Source organism: Gorilla gorilla, chromosome 5 (assembly GCF_029281585.2).
Source record: "Gorilla gorilla gorilla isolate KB3781 chromosome 5, NHGRI_mGorGor1-v2.1_pri, whole genome shotgun sequence".
In the NCBI taxonomy this organism is placed as follows: Eukaryota; Metazoa; Chordata; class Mammalia; order Primates; family Hominidae; genus Gorilla; species Gorilla gorilla.
This window is the reverse complement of record NC_073229.2, coordinates 86093361-86107991: the sequence shown is the minus strand read 5'-3', so window position 1 is coordinate 86107991 and position 14631 is coordinate 86093361. Positions and strand designations below refer to the sequence as shown.

At 33.0% G+C, this 14631-nt stretch overlaps 1 protein-coding gene across 1 annotated transcript in view; it reads left to right on the top strand.

Moving 5' to 3' along the window:
- The window catches only part of LOC101154316 (eyes shut homolog), a 436121-nt gene that overhangs the window by 77218 nt on the left and 344272 nt on the right, over positions 1 to 14631 (top strand). The window lies entirely within an intron of this gene.

Here is a 14631-nt window from a genome sequence, read left to right as displayed (position 1 = left end):
ATATATATATCCTATATATATATATATTCTATATATATCCTATATATATATTCTATATATATATCCTATATATATATCTATCCTATATATATATATCCTCTATATATATCCTATACATATCATATACATATCATATATCATATATATCATATATATATCATATACATCATATATATATATCATATATATATATGTCATCTGAAAACAGGGACAATGGGACAATTTGACTTACTCTTTTTTCATTTTGATGCTTTTTATTTCTTTCTCTTACCAAATTGCTCTGACCAGAACTGTCAGTACTATTTTGAATAGAAGTGGTGAAAGTGGACATCCTCATCTTGTTTCAGTTCTTAGGGGAAAGGATTTCAATTTTCCCACCTTTCGTATGTTGTTAACTATGGCTTTGTCATATATGGCCTTTATTTTGCTGAAGTGTGTTTCTTCTATGCCTAGCTTATTGAGGATTTTTATTATGAAGAGATGTCAAATATCAAGTGCTTTTTAAGCATCTAGAGTCTAACCCATTAAAACATAATTTTCTAATTAAAAACAATACATGTACAAGATAAAAAAATGGAAATTGCAGATAAAACATAAAAAGTAAAGATTACAAAATGCCTACCACAAAAAGTGAACAATAACAATTTTTTATTGCTATAACCTATTAAAGATAGATTTATTATTAGTTTTATGCAGTTCATAGGATTTGATCACATGAATTCTTATTTAGTAACAATATATTCTGGAAATCCCCCATGCCATTCATTAAATTTCCACAGCATTTTTATAATAACTGTCAAACTTTTCATCATGAAGATATACTATAATTAATGTGTCTCTAGTTTATACATTTATATATTTTCCAATGTCTCACTTTTTTCAAACCACTGAAATAATCATCTTCCTAGGCACATTTCAAAAGTGGAATTTCACAGAAATGTGTGAAATTTTTATTATATTTGTCTTTTATCACATTTGAAGAGATTATTTACAGCATTTCACTAAAATTGCTCTCTAAATTATGCCGTTTTCTACATTTTGGCAAGTTTTCACAAATTTCAGACCAACCGAGATTGTAACCATGTGCTCATTTGACTGCATGTTCATCGCTACTGGATATTGCTATTTTCAATAGAAAATTTTTATCTTTTTTAGGAAAAAAAATTTTGGCAAAATTATGCTTCAGTGTTTTAATATGCATGTTACTGCCTGCTAGTGAGGTAAACAGTAGTGAGCTAAAATACTCATTTGACATGAAAATTTTGCCTAGAAAAATATTTCCCTGCATAAATTGTCTACAGAGATAACCCCCCAAAACATATGTGTGTGTATGCATAAAGATCTTCATTAGTTATTTTTATTGGTGAAATGTTGAAATAACCATTATTTTGAAAATAGATTACTGTATATATTATTCATGGAAGAATACATTGCCATATATTTATAGTGTGTGTATATATATAAAATAAATCATAATATATTTATGATATATATTCTCATAGAAGAATGTATATATTTTGCAATCATTAAAATGGTATGACTGAAGACCATGTCACCAAATGAAAAAAAAATCATGACATGTTATAATTGTTTAAGTAATTATTTTTACATTGAGAAAGTGCCAATGTATGTATGTATGGAGGCATGTGGAAAAAATTAAAACATAAGTAATATATAAAAATTACGACTGAGATTTGAGTGATTATTTTCATTTGCTTGTATTTACTCAACTTAAAATATTTTAATATGTTTTTACAATAAAAATGGAGGAAGGGGAGGCATTTGACCATTAGCCCAAACTAAGTAGAGATGTCTTTTATACATTGTTTATTTTTATTGCTAATATCATCATCTTAATTTAGGCCTTACTGATTCACAACTGAACTGATAATACTACCACGTTACTGCACTTATTGTCTCTAGCCTTGGCACATAGTTTTCGATGTTGTTTCATTCTATTTTTATAGAATAAAGTTTATATTTGTTATAATATATACACAGTTGATTCAAATGTTTAGCAGTGAATATTCTCATAATTGACTCTATGTGTTGAAATGCAGATCTATACATACATATACATATATGATATATATGTATATGATATATATGTATATGATATATAGGAGATATATATGTATGTCTATATATATAGGATATATATATAGGATATATTTATAGGATATATATATAGGATATATATATAGGATATATATATAGGATATATTTATAGGATATATATAGGATATATATATAGGATATATATATAGGATATATATAGGATATATATATATAGGATATATATATAGGATATATATATAGGATATATATATATAGGATATATATATATATAGGATATATCCTATAAACCCAGTTTACAACAGCCTGATCTTCAAGAGGTTGTATATTACCCTGTGGCTATGTTTGCTATGTAAAATAAGGACACAACTGGTACCTAAGTCTGGTGTCATGCTTTTATCACCAGTGCTTACCTAGTACATAAGATTCAGTGAGTGTTGATAATAAAATAATTGTATTGTCATCTTGGTATTAAAGTCTTGCCACAAGTTTTTTTTAAATTCTCAGCCACATTATGCTAATTAGTGACTGTGTTAGTCTATAACATTGTGAGGAATTGTCTGCTACACACACATATGCAGACACACACCACATATTTTCTTCTATCATTTCAACAGCTCCCTCAACAACAATCTCTATTGCCTTTCCTCATCCTTATTATGCACATGTTTCTAGTTCTCTAACACTCTGCTCAACCCCAAATTAATACTTAGTAAAGTACCTTTCCAGTGGTGTGATGGAGAAAGCTAATAGTGCTCATGAGAGCTGAATATTAATTTTTATAAACTCTGTTGGTTTGTAGACATAATTTCGGGACATTGAAATAAAAAGGATGGGAGTACTGCATCAGCGGAATTAAACTATGTTATAAATAAGCCCTTGCTTCCTGATTTTTTTTTCTTCCAAGAGCCAGTTAAACATTTACTAGTACAAAACTATAACTTTACATCTTTAAACTCCTTTTATTTCTGCATAACACACATTGGGCCACTCATTTTAAATCAGAAGATGTTACTTCAAAGCTTATTTTTGCTATTATTTGATATTGGACTGTCTCTCAATAGTACAACCATCAGTTAGCCTTATCTATTTCCTGTGGTTAACATCAACTTAACAGGTTGGTTTATGCATAAATCAAATTAACAACTAAGAAATGTGTTTGTTAATCAAAACATACAATATAGAAAGTCCTGTGATTATCACTTAACATTTTATTTCACCTGGTCTTTAAAATTAAACATTATAGAGACTTAGTATTTTTAAAATGCCACTCTAGAAACAATACTCTTTTATCAAACTATGAATTAGGTGCAGCTTATAAGCCATTGCCTATAACTTTGAATAAATAAAATGTTATGCTATTGATTTAAGGATTAAAGCAAGCACCTCCAATAAGATGTTTTCTTAATTTTGGAAAATTAAATCTCAAATTAACTAGGTCACTGGATTTTTTAATTATGGATTTTTACTTCTATGACAAAATTGACTTAGTCTTTAAAGTGTGCTTCCTACTTAAGTAAACTATGGAATTAGCCATATGGAGAACAGTAGATATTATATTAATTTCAAATTTTTCCATTTTTTCATGCAGCTCTGTATTAAAAATAGTAGCAACTAGAAATGAATTTACTATGAAGCTAATATGTTTAAACTTTAACCTCTTTACACAGAAGGGGTTGTGCTAACATATTGTGCCTTATTTTATATTTGTAATCATGAGCGTTTTTTAAATTAAAGAATACCTCCAAAATTTTGTAAGTTTCAGATCGCTTTTTGGTTCCGATAAAGAACATTTATTTTCCACTCTGAGTGTTCTGGCTCACAGCTTGGTCTTAGTGACTGCTGGGTCTGCTTTGTTTTCCCAAAGGGTTTCTCTTGAATGCATTCGATTGACTCATTGGACCTAAATCAATCTTTATGTCAGAATGTGTCTGTGCCTAACCTGGAGGGGATAAACAAAATCCTTACATTTCATCAAGGCCCTGGTTTGGGGCCCATTCAAATGAAGAATTAAAATTAGAATTTTTCATTGATCTCCAGTTACTTGGTAGAGTTGTCAGAAATAAGAGAAACATACATTGTAAAATGTCACAAATTTTGTTCAAAGCCCCAGGATTCTGTAAAAGTGATTCCATTTGTCATCTTCTAATAACATAATTTTAGGCCATTCAATCTTACATTTTTTTAATTATAAAAGAAAGATTTCAGTGCTTATCATGTACTTTCCTTATGTAGAAATATAATTTTAACTAATAATGGCAATTAAAGGCTGACTCATTCATTTCTAATTGTTACAAAATACAAAAAATTACAAGCTACTTTGATTCAAAAAATTTAAACATGAGCTCACTGATATGAGACACATTTTGGTTGTTATATGTATCTTCAGAGGTAATAATAAAATTATGTAATGATTGTTTTGACCTATGTATAACCTCATGTTTCTATGCCTCACTTGATAGCTCATGAAGTCTGCATAGTCACAGAAGAAATGTTGGGGCTGCTAAGAAGGGTGAGCAACAGCAACGCCCAATGGCTAGTTACTTAACATTTCAATATTTTTACACTAGTCATGCCGGTACATCCCACTGATTATCAGCCTTGTTTATCTGAAGCAAAATTGTCCTATAATTCACATTTTAAGCATAATGAAAATGTTTTCCTAGCTACACACAGGTTACCTAAAACTGAATGTTTTCACAAAGTCATTATTCATTTAAAGAATTGTTTTGATGGCAAGCTGGTTTTCAATCCTATTCAGTGTAGTCCTACTGAAATACTTTACCATGTAAAGATTGTGATGTACATATAAGTGAAATAGTATTGTGGTATTGAAGTACAAGAAATAAGGTATGCATAATCAGAAACAGAGTTGTGTGCATTAATGTTTATATGTAATAAGCCATAAAATTAGTCCTAATGATCTCAATTCTCATTCTTATGAGTTGGAATGGGGAATGTGGCAGGGTCTAATGGTTGGAGCTCAATGATGCACATAAGAATATTTGAGGCACTCATTTAGACAAGCTTAGAGCAATCATTTCTAAAGAATGTCCTTTGAACTAAAGAATGTCCTTTGAAATACTTAGATTGCAGTAACTTTGTGTAGACACATTTAATACTCACATTAGCCCTATGAGGTAGAAATCATTATTGTATATGTGATTAATAAACTTCATTTGTAGCTTCGTGAGATACAATGGATATCCAAAAACACTACATACATTTAATATATGCATCTTGACTAATTTTGACATATGCATATATCCATGATACTGTCACCAAAATCAAGATAACAAACATATTCATCACCTCCAAAAATTTTCTCATAGTCTTTTGTGTGTGTATGTTATTTATTAATTTTTTTTGTGGTAAGAATATTTAACATGCAACCTATCCTAATACTCTAAAGTGAACAATACTATATTGGTAACTATAGGTACTATAGTTAATAGCTTATCTCTAGAAATTATTCATCTTGCATAAGTGAAATTTTATGCCATTGAGCAACTACCCATTTTCTCCCACCCCCAGCCTCTAGAAACCACCATTCTACTATCTGTGTCTATAAGTTTGGTGACTAGATACCTCATACAGATAGAATCATGCAGTGTTTATTTTAATCATAACAGAACCTAGGAACTAAACAATACTTTAAATAATGAGCTATTTTCTGCATTATATTAGCAAGGGTTAGAATCATTTGTTTGAAATAAAATTTCCTGATTGTATTAGTATTAATGTTAGTTGATAAATTATAGCCATGTACATGCGTATGAATGTGTGAAGTTTATAAGTTTTGACAATATTTTAACATGTTAATCAGAGTTAATACACAGGGCCCTCAAATAATAAGTAATTATGTATTAATTAGAACAGAAGTCCGACTCATCTATAAACTGTTACTTCTATTGTCTAATATCTTTCATTTTTAATCAATCCTCATATGCCTGTTTGTACTTAGAGATATTCTGCATCTCTTCACCTTGAACAACTTCTCACTTTCCAAAGCTCTCAACATAGTTGCCTAATTAAACACACACCTCATTTCACATACCTTTCTTGACTCACTCATTTAGAATGATCTAAAAACAATGAGTAACTAATATGAATCAGAATATTGTTTTTGCTTGTCTTAGCAATTTTGTGAAGGATATTTTGAATGTCTTCTTTAAAATTTTTTACAAAGACATAGTAATTGTTTTTATAACTTTTACAATAAACTGTGAAGTCCTCTAACATCTGGCCGCATTCCTGTGGTAACAAAGTCTAAGAGAGAAAAGACTTCATTTAATTGTGGCCTGATATTGAAGAATTGCCCCCATTCTTTTCATAAAAGAGGTAGGAAAATATAAGGAGAAATAAGATTTAAATGAACATCATTATCATCATCATTTTCATCATCAAATATTTATTGATACTTGTCCTTTTCCAAACCTCTAAGGACTACTGTAATGAATTTTAAAAGCCTCTGTCCAAACCTGGGGTATTTATAGACAGGAAAATAAAGCATCAGTAAAAGTTCCTTGGAGAGCTTCTGAAAACAGATATAGTATTCTAATAAATTCTTTCCAAACAATGAAAATATTAGCAAATGATTGTTAATCAAATGCTAAATCTATGCTGGTTTAATCCAGTATTTGATATATACTGGCAATATTTTTATTAATGATATACATTTTCCTAGTAACTACTTCATACACTTTCAACATTTTTTCTTAAGTTTTTTGGCAAAAAAATTTAAAAGCATTCCTATGGAAAAGATTAATTTCCAGGAAACTTTTTCATAGGTTAGGCTTCCCAAGAAAGAGACTGAAATTTACATGTAGGTGAGTTATCAGTGACTACTTTCAACAGCAGTGCCTGTGAGGGGAAAGAGAAGTAGGACTGCGAAAGGAAGATGTTGAGCTAAGACGTAGTTATAACAGAAGCCTCAGTTGATCCCTCCAGGAACTATGAAGTGGGGATGGCCCCTTCATAGTTGACCCATACTGAGTCGCCTTCACTCATTGCACAGCAGAGGGGAGGCCCAAACCTGGGCAAGGCAGACCCCTTTGGCCAAGCAAAATTCAATTCCTGAGGAAGAATTGCACTTAGAACTTGGTAAGAAACTCCTCTATTTGTGGAATTGCGTGTTGCTGTTCTGAATGGGGACCTGGAATGCTCATTACTCTATCTATTATAGTCAACACTTTGTGCTGCTCAGATCTACCTGCTTTCTAAAATAAGTACACCTAATCTGGAAACAGATACCCAAAATTATAATTTGTCTCTTCCTGGGTAAATAGACAAGATCACTTTCAGGGATTACTGGGAAGAACTCCAATTTCTTTCACCAAAGTTGATCTTGGTACTGCATCTGATACTTCTCTTCCTCCTCTCCTGTGCAAATTATATTACCCTCATCCTTGGCTAGAAAATATGCTGGCCTACTGGATTACCTGGTGAATTAATCTAGAAACTCATGCCTGAGAGTTAATCTCCTAGTAAGGCTATGACTTTTTTGTTTGTTCATGAATGACAATGAAGACTCTGCTCAGTAGATCACCTTAATGTCACATATTTTTATCCTTGTCCCTACTTTATAACAGTGTCCTACTTCCCCCCCCCCCATTATCAGCATCACTTACCCCTGTATCTTAGTCCATTTGAGCTTCTATCACAAAATCCTGTAGACTGGGTAGCTTATAAATAACAGAAATTTATTTCTTATAGGTCTAGAGGCTGAGAAGTCCAAGATCAAGGTGGCAGCAGATTTGATGTCCAGTGAAAGTCATTTTCTGGTACATAGATTGTGCCTTCTAGCCATGTCCTCACATGGTGGAAAGTTCCCTTGGGCCTATTTTATAAGGGAACTAATTCCGTTGATGAGGTCTCTGCCCTTATGACCTAATCACTTTAGGGGTTAGGCTTTCAACATGTGAATTTGGGGGGAACAGAAACATTTCAGTCCATATCACAATAAGGAACTTCTTTCCTTGACTGATAGTTTCTTAGCACAAAGAGCCTACAACAACCATACATTTCAAAAAGGGATTCTAGCGGTGTTCTCTACAGCAAGGATCCCTCCCCTGGTAATCAGTGCCTCTAGATTCCTGGAACCTATATTTTCAGGAATGCAAAGCACAAATTTCCCAACTGTTCACAAAGAAGGATGACACATCGGTTCACTCACTTTTACCCCCTGGTTCCCAATTCCATATATTATACCTATTGGGAACAAAGCGTCATATAATGATTATTGATATAGAGTGCATACTGCGTTCTATAATATAGTGTTCCATCCCCAAAAGCTCTCATCTCCGAACTGGCACCTCGGTTACACCTAGTAGTTTTTGGATGGTGTGCTACATCATGAAACCAACAGATCTATCGTTATCTGGTTGCTACTATGCTTTGTCGTAAAGTGGCTTCCTTGGTCCAATGAGATGTTATGAGAGCTCTCATATTGATGGATCAACACTACATAAGCCCTTGAGTAGTTATTCTGGCCAAACATCTATTGGCAGGAGAAGCAAGAAAGGCTGACCATTAAGTGTGTAGTGGCTATGGTCTCTGTTCCTGGAAGATTGGATATCTGAGGGCAGTACCTAACTAATTCTTGGGACAGAGGAGCCCATACATTGGGTCCATGCACAGGCCTCCATATTTGCCACTCTAGCTACTCTATTCATGCCTATTGTACCACCATTGTGGTGGCTGATGCCAGAGAAGGACAGATGTTAACTGGCTGAGTTATTTCTGTATGGTTATTTAATGCCTCTTCTGCATTAACATGCATTGCAGAGAACTTTACACTTCATGCCCGCTCCTATCAGTCCAATATATGCTTCTTTCTCATATTTCCCTGACCCAGATAGTCTTATATTTTACCTTCCAGTCTAGCCATGTCATTTACCACCACCTATAACTCCATGCATATTCTTCTCTTAGGCTATTTCCACCCAAAAATTATGACCACATCATGGGACTGAAGATCTGCCCATCCGAAGGATGTCCCTTTTGCTTTACCTTCTTGGGTAATCTCTTAATAAGGCTTTAAGGAAGCAGCAGTCCATTTCCAGTTTATACCCATATACCAAGTCAACCCATCCATGAACCAAGCTCAGACTTTTTTTATTTTTCCTTCAGATGGCCACCAGGGAGGGCCCAGACAGAAACAGTATGAACTTAGGATGAGCTTCTGTTGCGAAAGAAGTACATAACTTAGGAGTGCAACTATCTGTGATCTCTGGCATACTCATACACAATTCCTGATGTACTACCTACCGTAGATTGCCACTGGTCTTGCCAAATGCATTGGCAGTTCTGTCCACATGGATACTTGATGTCCCATGGTCAGGTGTTTCATCTCTACAACTACCCAGACATGCCAGAAGCTATTTCTCAATTTCAGGATAATACTCTGCTACATATGTTTTAGTTTTGGTCCAGAGCCTCAGTCTATGATTCTTCCTCTGGCACTACTATAAAGTCTATGCATCGTATTTTCCACTACATATATCTTTAATACCATAGAGTCTTCTAAGATATATGCCCCAAACAGCAAAATAGCTTGTATACTGCCTGAAACTGCTACAGAGTTCCATTAATTTAGTCAAATCCATGTCCGTTATCTCTTTACATATTTCTCCTATCATATTATCTCTCCCTTTTACTTTAGGGATTCCAGCTGCAAGTCAGTTAGAATCTTTGATATTATTCTATATGTCTTAGAAGCTCTTGTCTGTTTTCTTACTCTTTTTACCTCCAGGTGTTTCCTTTTGATTAATTCATACTTGCTTATCTTCAAGTTCATTGGTTCTTTCCTATGTCCAGTCCACTGATAAGCTCATTAAATTAATTCTTCATCTCGTATTATTTTCCTAGCATTGAAATTTGAATATTTTTATAGTTTCCATCTCTTTTGATATTCCTCATAGATTCAGTCATCTATCCACCTTTCATGATATATTTTTTAACATATCAGTCATGTTCTAAATCATTATTTTAAATTCCTTCTCTGATAATTTCAACCTTTCTGTCAACTTTATTCTTATTCCATCCATTTTTTGTTGTTTCTGGATTTTTTTTACATCTCATAATTTTTGATTGACACACCTTTAAACACCATGGCTGCATGTTTGCCTAGATTATTCCTCATAGAATAGCATTTGCTGGACTGCCTATCTGGAAATCTTTTATATGATAGTTAAAATTGTTTTTAATTTAAATATTGTTCATAATAAGAAACGTTTACAAAACTCTCATTTTGCTTTTGGAGCTCTTATGACTTTTTCAATTTTGTAATTCAAAATGGTTAGAAATATGAATTTGAATTTTTAAAATCACTGATTCTTAAGTCCATAAATTATGTAATTATTGCATGCCTGTATTAACTTGATTATGTCCTTTGTAAATATCATGCTATTATGTAAATTTTAGTCATTTTCAAAATGTTATCACAATTTAGATGTGTTCAGTAGTAGTTAAGCCGACTATTTTGATCATTTACTACATGAAAAGTTTTGTATTTGGCATTTTCATGAGGTAAAAGTAAATAGGTATGATCCCTGTGCTCAAATAACTAGTGATAAAGTTTGGAAGATAAGACAGTAATTCAAATAAATAAACTCTAAGGAGACTCTGATAAATGATATTAGCTGATATGCAATAGGAGATATCAAAAGGAATATTTAAAATTAACTAGAATTTTGTAAGACCTCAAATAAAAAAACAGGCTGCAAACAGAGATGTGGAAATGACATTTCAGGCAGAACTATCAGGAGCTAACATGGATATGAGAAAATATTGAGAATGTTTAATTTTAAGCCAGTTTGATAAAAAGCAGCCGTCCTTAGCTATGATTTACCATCATCTAGAGAGATTTTTAAAAATATAGCTTTTCAGTCCTATTTCTCAGAGATTCAGATTTGGGATTTTGTATTTTTAAAAACTCCACAGTTGATTGTATTATTCAATCAGGTTTATAAACCAGGAGATGAGAGTATTTGATAATATCAGAGCAGCAACAAGAAAGGAAAGATTGGAACAGAGAATTTGGTTTTAGGCTAGGGAGACTACATTTATTTCTGGGGACAATGGAGAGTTCATAAAGTATGTTTTGAGGTTCTCATATGTGAAATGAAAAAAATTAAGAATCAGGAAAGTGATTTTGAAAAACTTGTCAAAACATGTAACGCTGACAAATGGGAAGAAGTTGAGTAAAAAGGGAATGAAGAGAAAGTAAGAAAAAAAACCACGATCTGAAAAAAGACAGCTGATTGACAGATATATATATATATATACACATAAAATCACATATTTATATAATAGGAATATATGTAATTTCTATTATAATATTGTTGATGCACGAAAATGTTTTGCTGATCAAACCTCTCAGTTTATGAACTTTAATGGCTTGATTCTAAAAGGATTGTGTAATTTCCTATGTGAAAATATTCAATCTGGAGGCAGATGTTGAGGCGGACTAGTAAAGAGGATTTTTAAATAAGTGGGATCATAGGAAAAAAACTCAAATATCACAGGTAACCTTCCAATCTGCTTAAAAAAGGAATTGCCTGAATTATGAATGAAATAAAAAACTTTAGAACCACAAGCTGAAAATTATTTCAAACATAAACTATTGCTATAGCTCCAAAGCAGGCAGGAGGGTAGGTGGAAAGAACAATATGTTAGACATAACAAAAAGAAAGAAAAAAATTTATCATGGCTCTTCTTTTGTCAAATGAAGTCCATAATGAAATCATTAGATTTTGTGAAAATCATCTGCTATGCTGTGATTGAGGTGGCAGTGATGCATGCCAGGTCAAGGGAACTATGCAAGGAGTCTAGAACTCTGATTGACACATAAATATGCATTAGATAAATTAATGACTAGTAGGAAATACCTGGTATATAAGGCAATGTAGGCAAAAAACTGAGACTGAGACTTTAGCCAAGGCTTTGATCATGTCTAATAAATACTATTATTTCTTTTAGATGTGCTATGTCAAAGCATTGTTATCCTATGAAGATAAACAATCTTGTTGTTATAATAATCAGGAAGCATATGTATTTATATATATATATATATATAAGTGCACTTTATGAATATCTCTCTACTATGCTACAGTAGAGATATTTTGATTCATAGTTTACAGATGAATAACTTAGAGTTTGAATAGGTTGGTAATTATTTGTGGGAGATCATTGTGAACCAAAGTCCAAGACCCTCCACAACTGTGTGTCTTTTTTCACACATGAACATGTCTTTGTTTGAAGGTGGGAAAAAGCAGAGGTCCCATTAAATATTTCCCCTTGGCTGCACAGACAACTCTTTTAGTTATGCACCTCAGAGGCATCACCATCGCCTCATTGGATTCTGACTCTCACCTTTGCAAGGACTAACAGTTTCCCCAGATTCTCAAGAACTGCTTTGTTCGTGGTTGGGAAGAGGCTGGGATTTCTGAGAAAATAACAGATATCTGTAAAACAAAATACAAAAACATGCACACATAAACCCACACACACGTATATGACAAGGATTTATTTTTTAACAAATATTTGAATGTATGCAGTTTGAATGAGACAGACAAAATCTATGCCTTTATGAAGCTAAGCTTGTCTGGAGAAATACAGAGAAAAAGAAAAAAAAGATGAATAAATCTTATGGAATGCTAGAAGGAGATTACTTGTTATAAGAGGGAAACATAAAACAGGATAATGGCAATTGTGGATTAAGACGAGAATGCAATTTTGTATTGCGTGGTTGAATAGTCCTCATTGAGATAGTGACATTTGAGTAAAAACCTGAAGAAGATGTAAACTGTGAAATATTTGGAAGAGATTTTTTAGAAAGGGAATAAAAGTACAAAGGTCTTTTAGGAACAGCATGCCTAAAACTTTTGAGAAAACATAAGGAGGTCAATGTAAGTAAAGTAGACTAGTCAAGGGTGAGATTAAAATAAGATGAAGTTAGAAAGGTAAAAGGGACTTTGATATGTATGAATCTGAAGGACTATAATGTTAAAAATGAGAATGGTTTATAGAGACCAAAATGCTCACATTGGCTAGTTATTCCATTCTTATCCTCTTTGGAGGCTACTTAGAAAGTCAAATTATAACCACAATTTTAATTAATGAATAAAACATTAGGAAAAAAAGATCCTAAGATAATCTTGATGATGCTGTCTCTAGCTAAACTGAGACATGTTTGCCTTTTATGGAGAGAACATTTCAAAAACAGAGTGGAGTGTCTTTTGTCAAATCTCCTCATCTCCCAACATTGCTGGATGCATCCTGTCCCAAGCTCTTCTAACACTTTCTGTCCCTGCCCCCACGCTTTTGTTATAAATTGACCATCTATCTTTTTTTAACTGAAAATTTCAGCACTGACTCTGCCAGCATTCTGCATAGTGATACGGAGACTTTTCACTTATCTTCCTAGTTAGAATGGTGGCGTCTTTGGAACCACCCAAATCACTAATCAAATACAATGTGTTTGTAATATTTTTATCAAGAACCTGAAAGTAATAAAATGTTAAACATGTATCAGACCTTGGCTAGGTTGTTTTTGATGCATGCCTATACTCTATCATCCCAATAAACGTGTGATGTACCAATAAGTAACCCTCATTTACAAGTGAGAAGCTTGATTGATTATGCTTGTACTCAATTTTATTGTTACAAATATCTGCCCTTTCCTGGGGGAGAAACATTCTTTCCCATTCCATTTCTGTTGGACTTAGTCGTATAACTTGATTTGTAGGTGAAAGACTTAAGAGCCACCTGTATTTTATGTCATATGACCAAGCCCAACATGAAAGGGAAGTGTCTTTTTTCCTCTTAAACACAGATGTCAATATCCCAGGTAGAGTATGCTTCATTAACATTGGTCTCAGAGTGAAAATAATGTAAAGAGGATCTGTAACTCACTCTAGTCATGGAGAGTGAGTGGGAAATAAAACTGTGTCATGAACCTCTGAAATTGAGTGTACCTGGCACATAGTAAGAGCCTCACATGTCAGCTATTTTCATTATTGTCTTCTTCATTGTAATAAGCTTATTACTTACCTTTATTCACAACTAGGTATTATGTATTGGCTACAAGAACCATGTTTTCCAATTGGTATCCACGGTATTACTCAGCATAGCAACTTATGCACATATTAGAGTAGCTGCAAGGTAGGTAATTTAAAGTAATGATCAGAAGCACAAGTCAGAGGAAACATGATTTAAATTCTTGTTTGCTGTTACGGCCTGTGTGACCTGGAAGTTTCACTTACACTCTGAATACTCACCAGTGAGTTAAGGTTAATGAGATCTGCCTGTCGGTTTGATGAGCATTATCTAAGATAATGTGCAGGAAGCCTTAAGGGCAGGGCACACCTATAAGTGCTCAATCAATGCTAGTTTTTATTAGTAGATGCTTGCTAGTAATGGATGTAATGGGCAAATAAATTATTCTAACAATTCTATAATGGTTCTGTGCTCTTTCCAGATATTTCAAACATACGAAACACAACCTTGCTTTCCATTAAGCTCTGCTTATGTTATCATCTCGGTGTTTTCTAT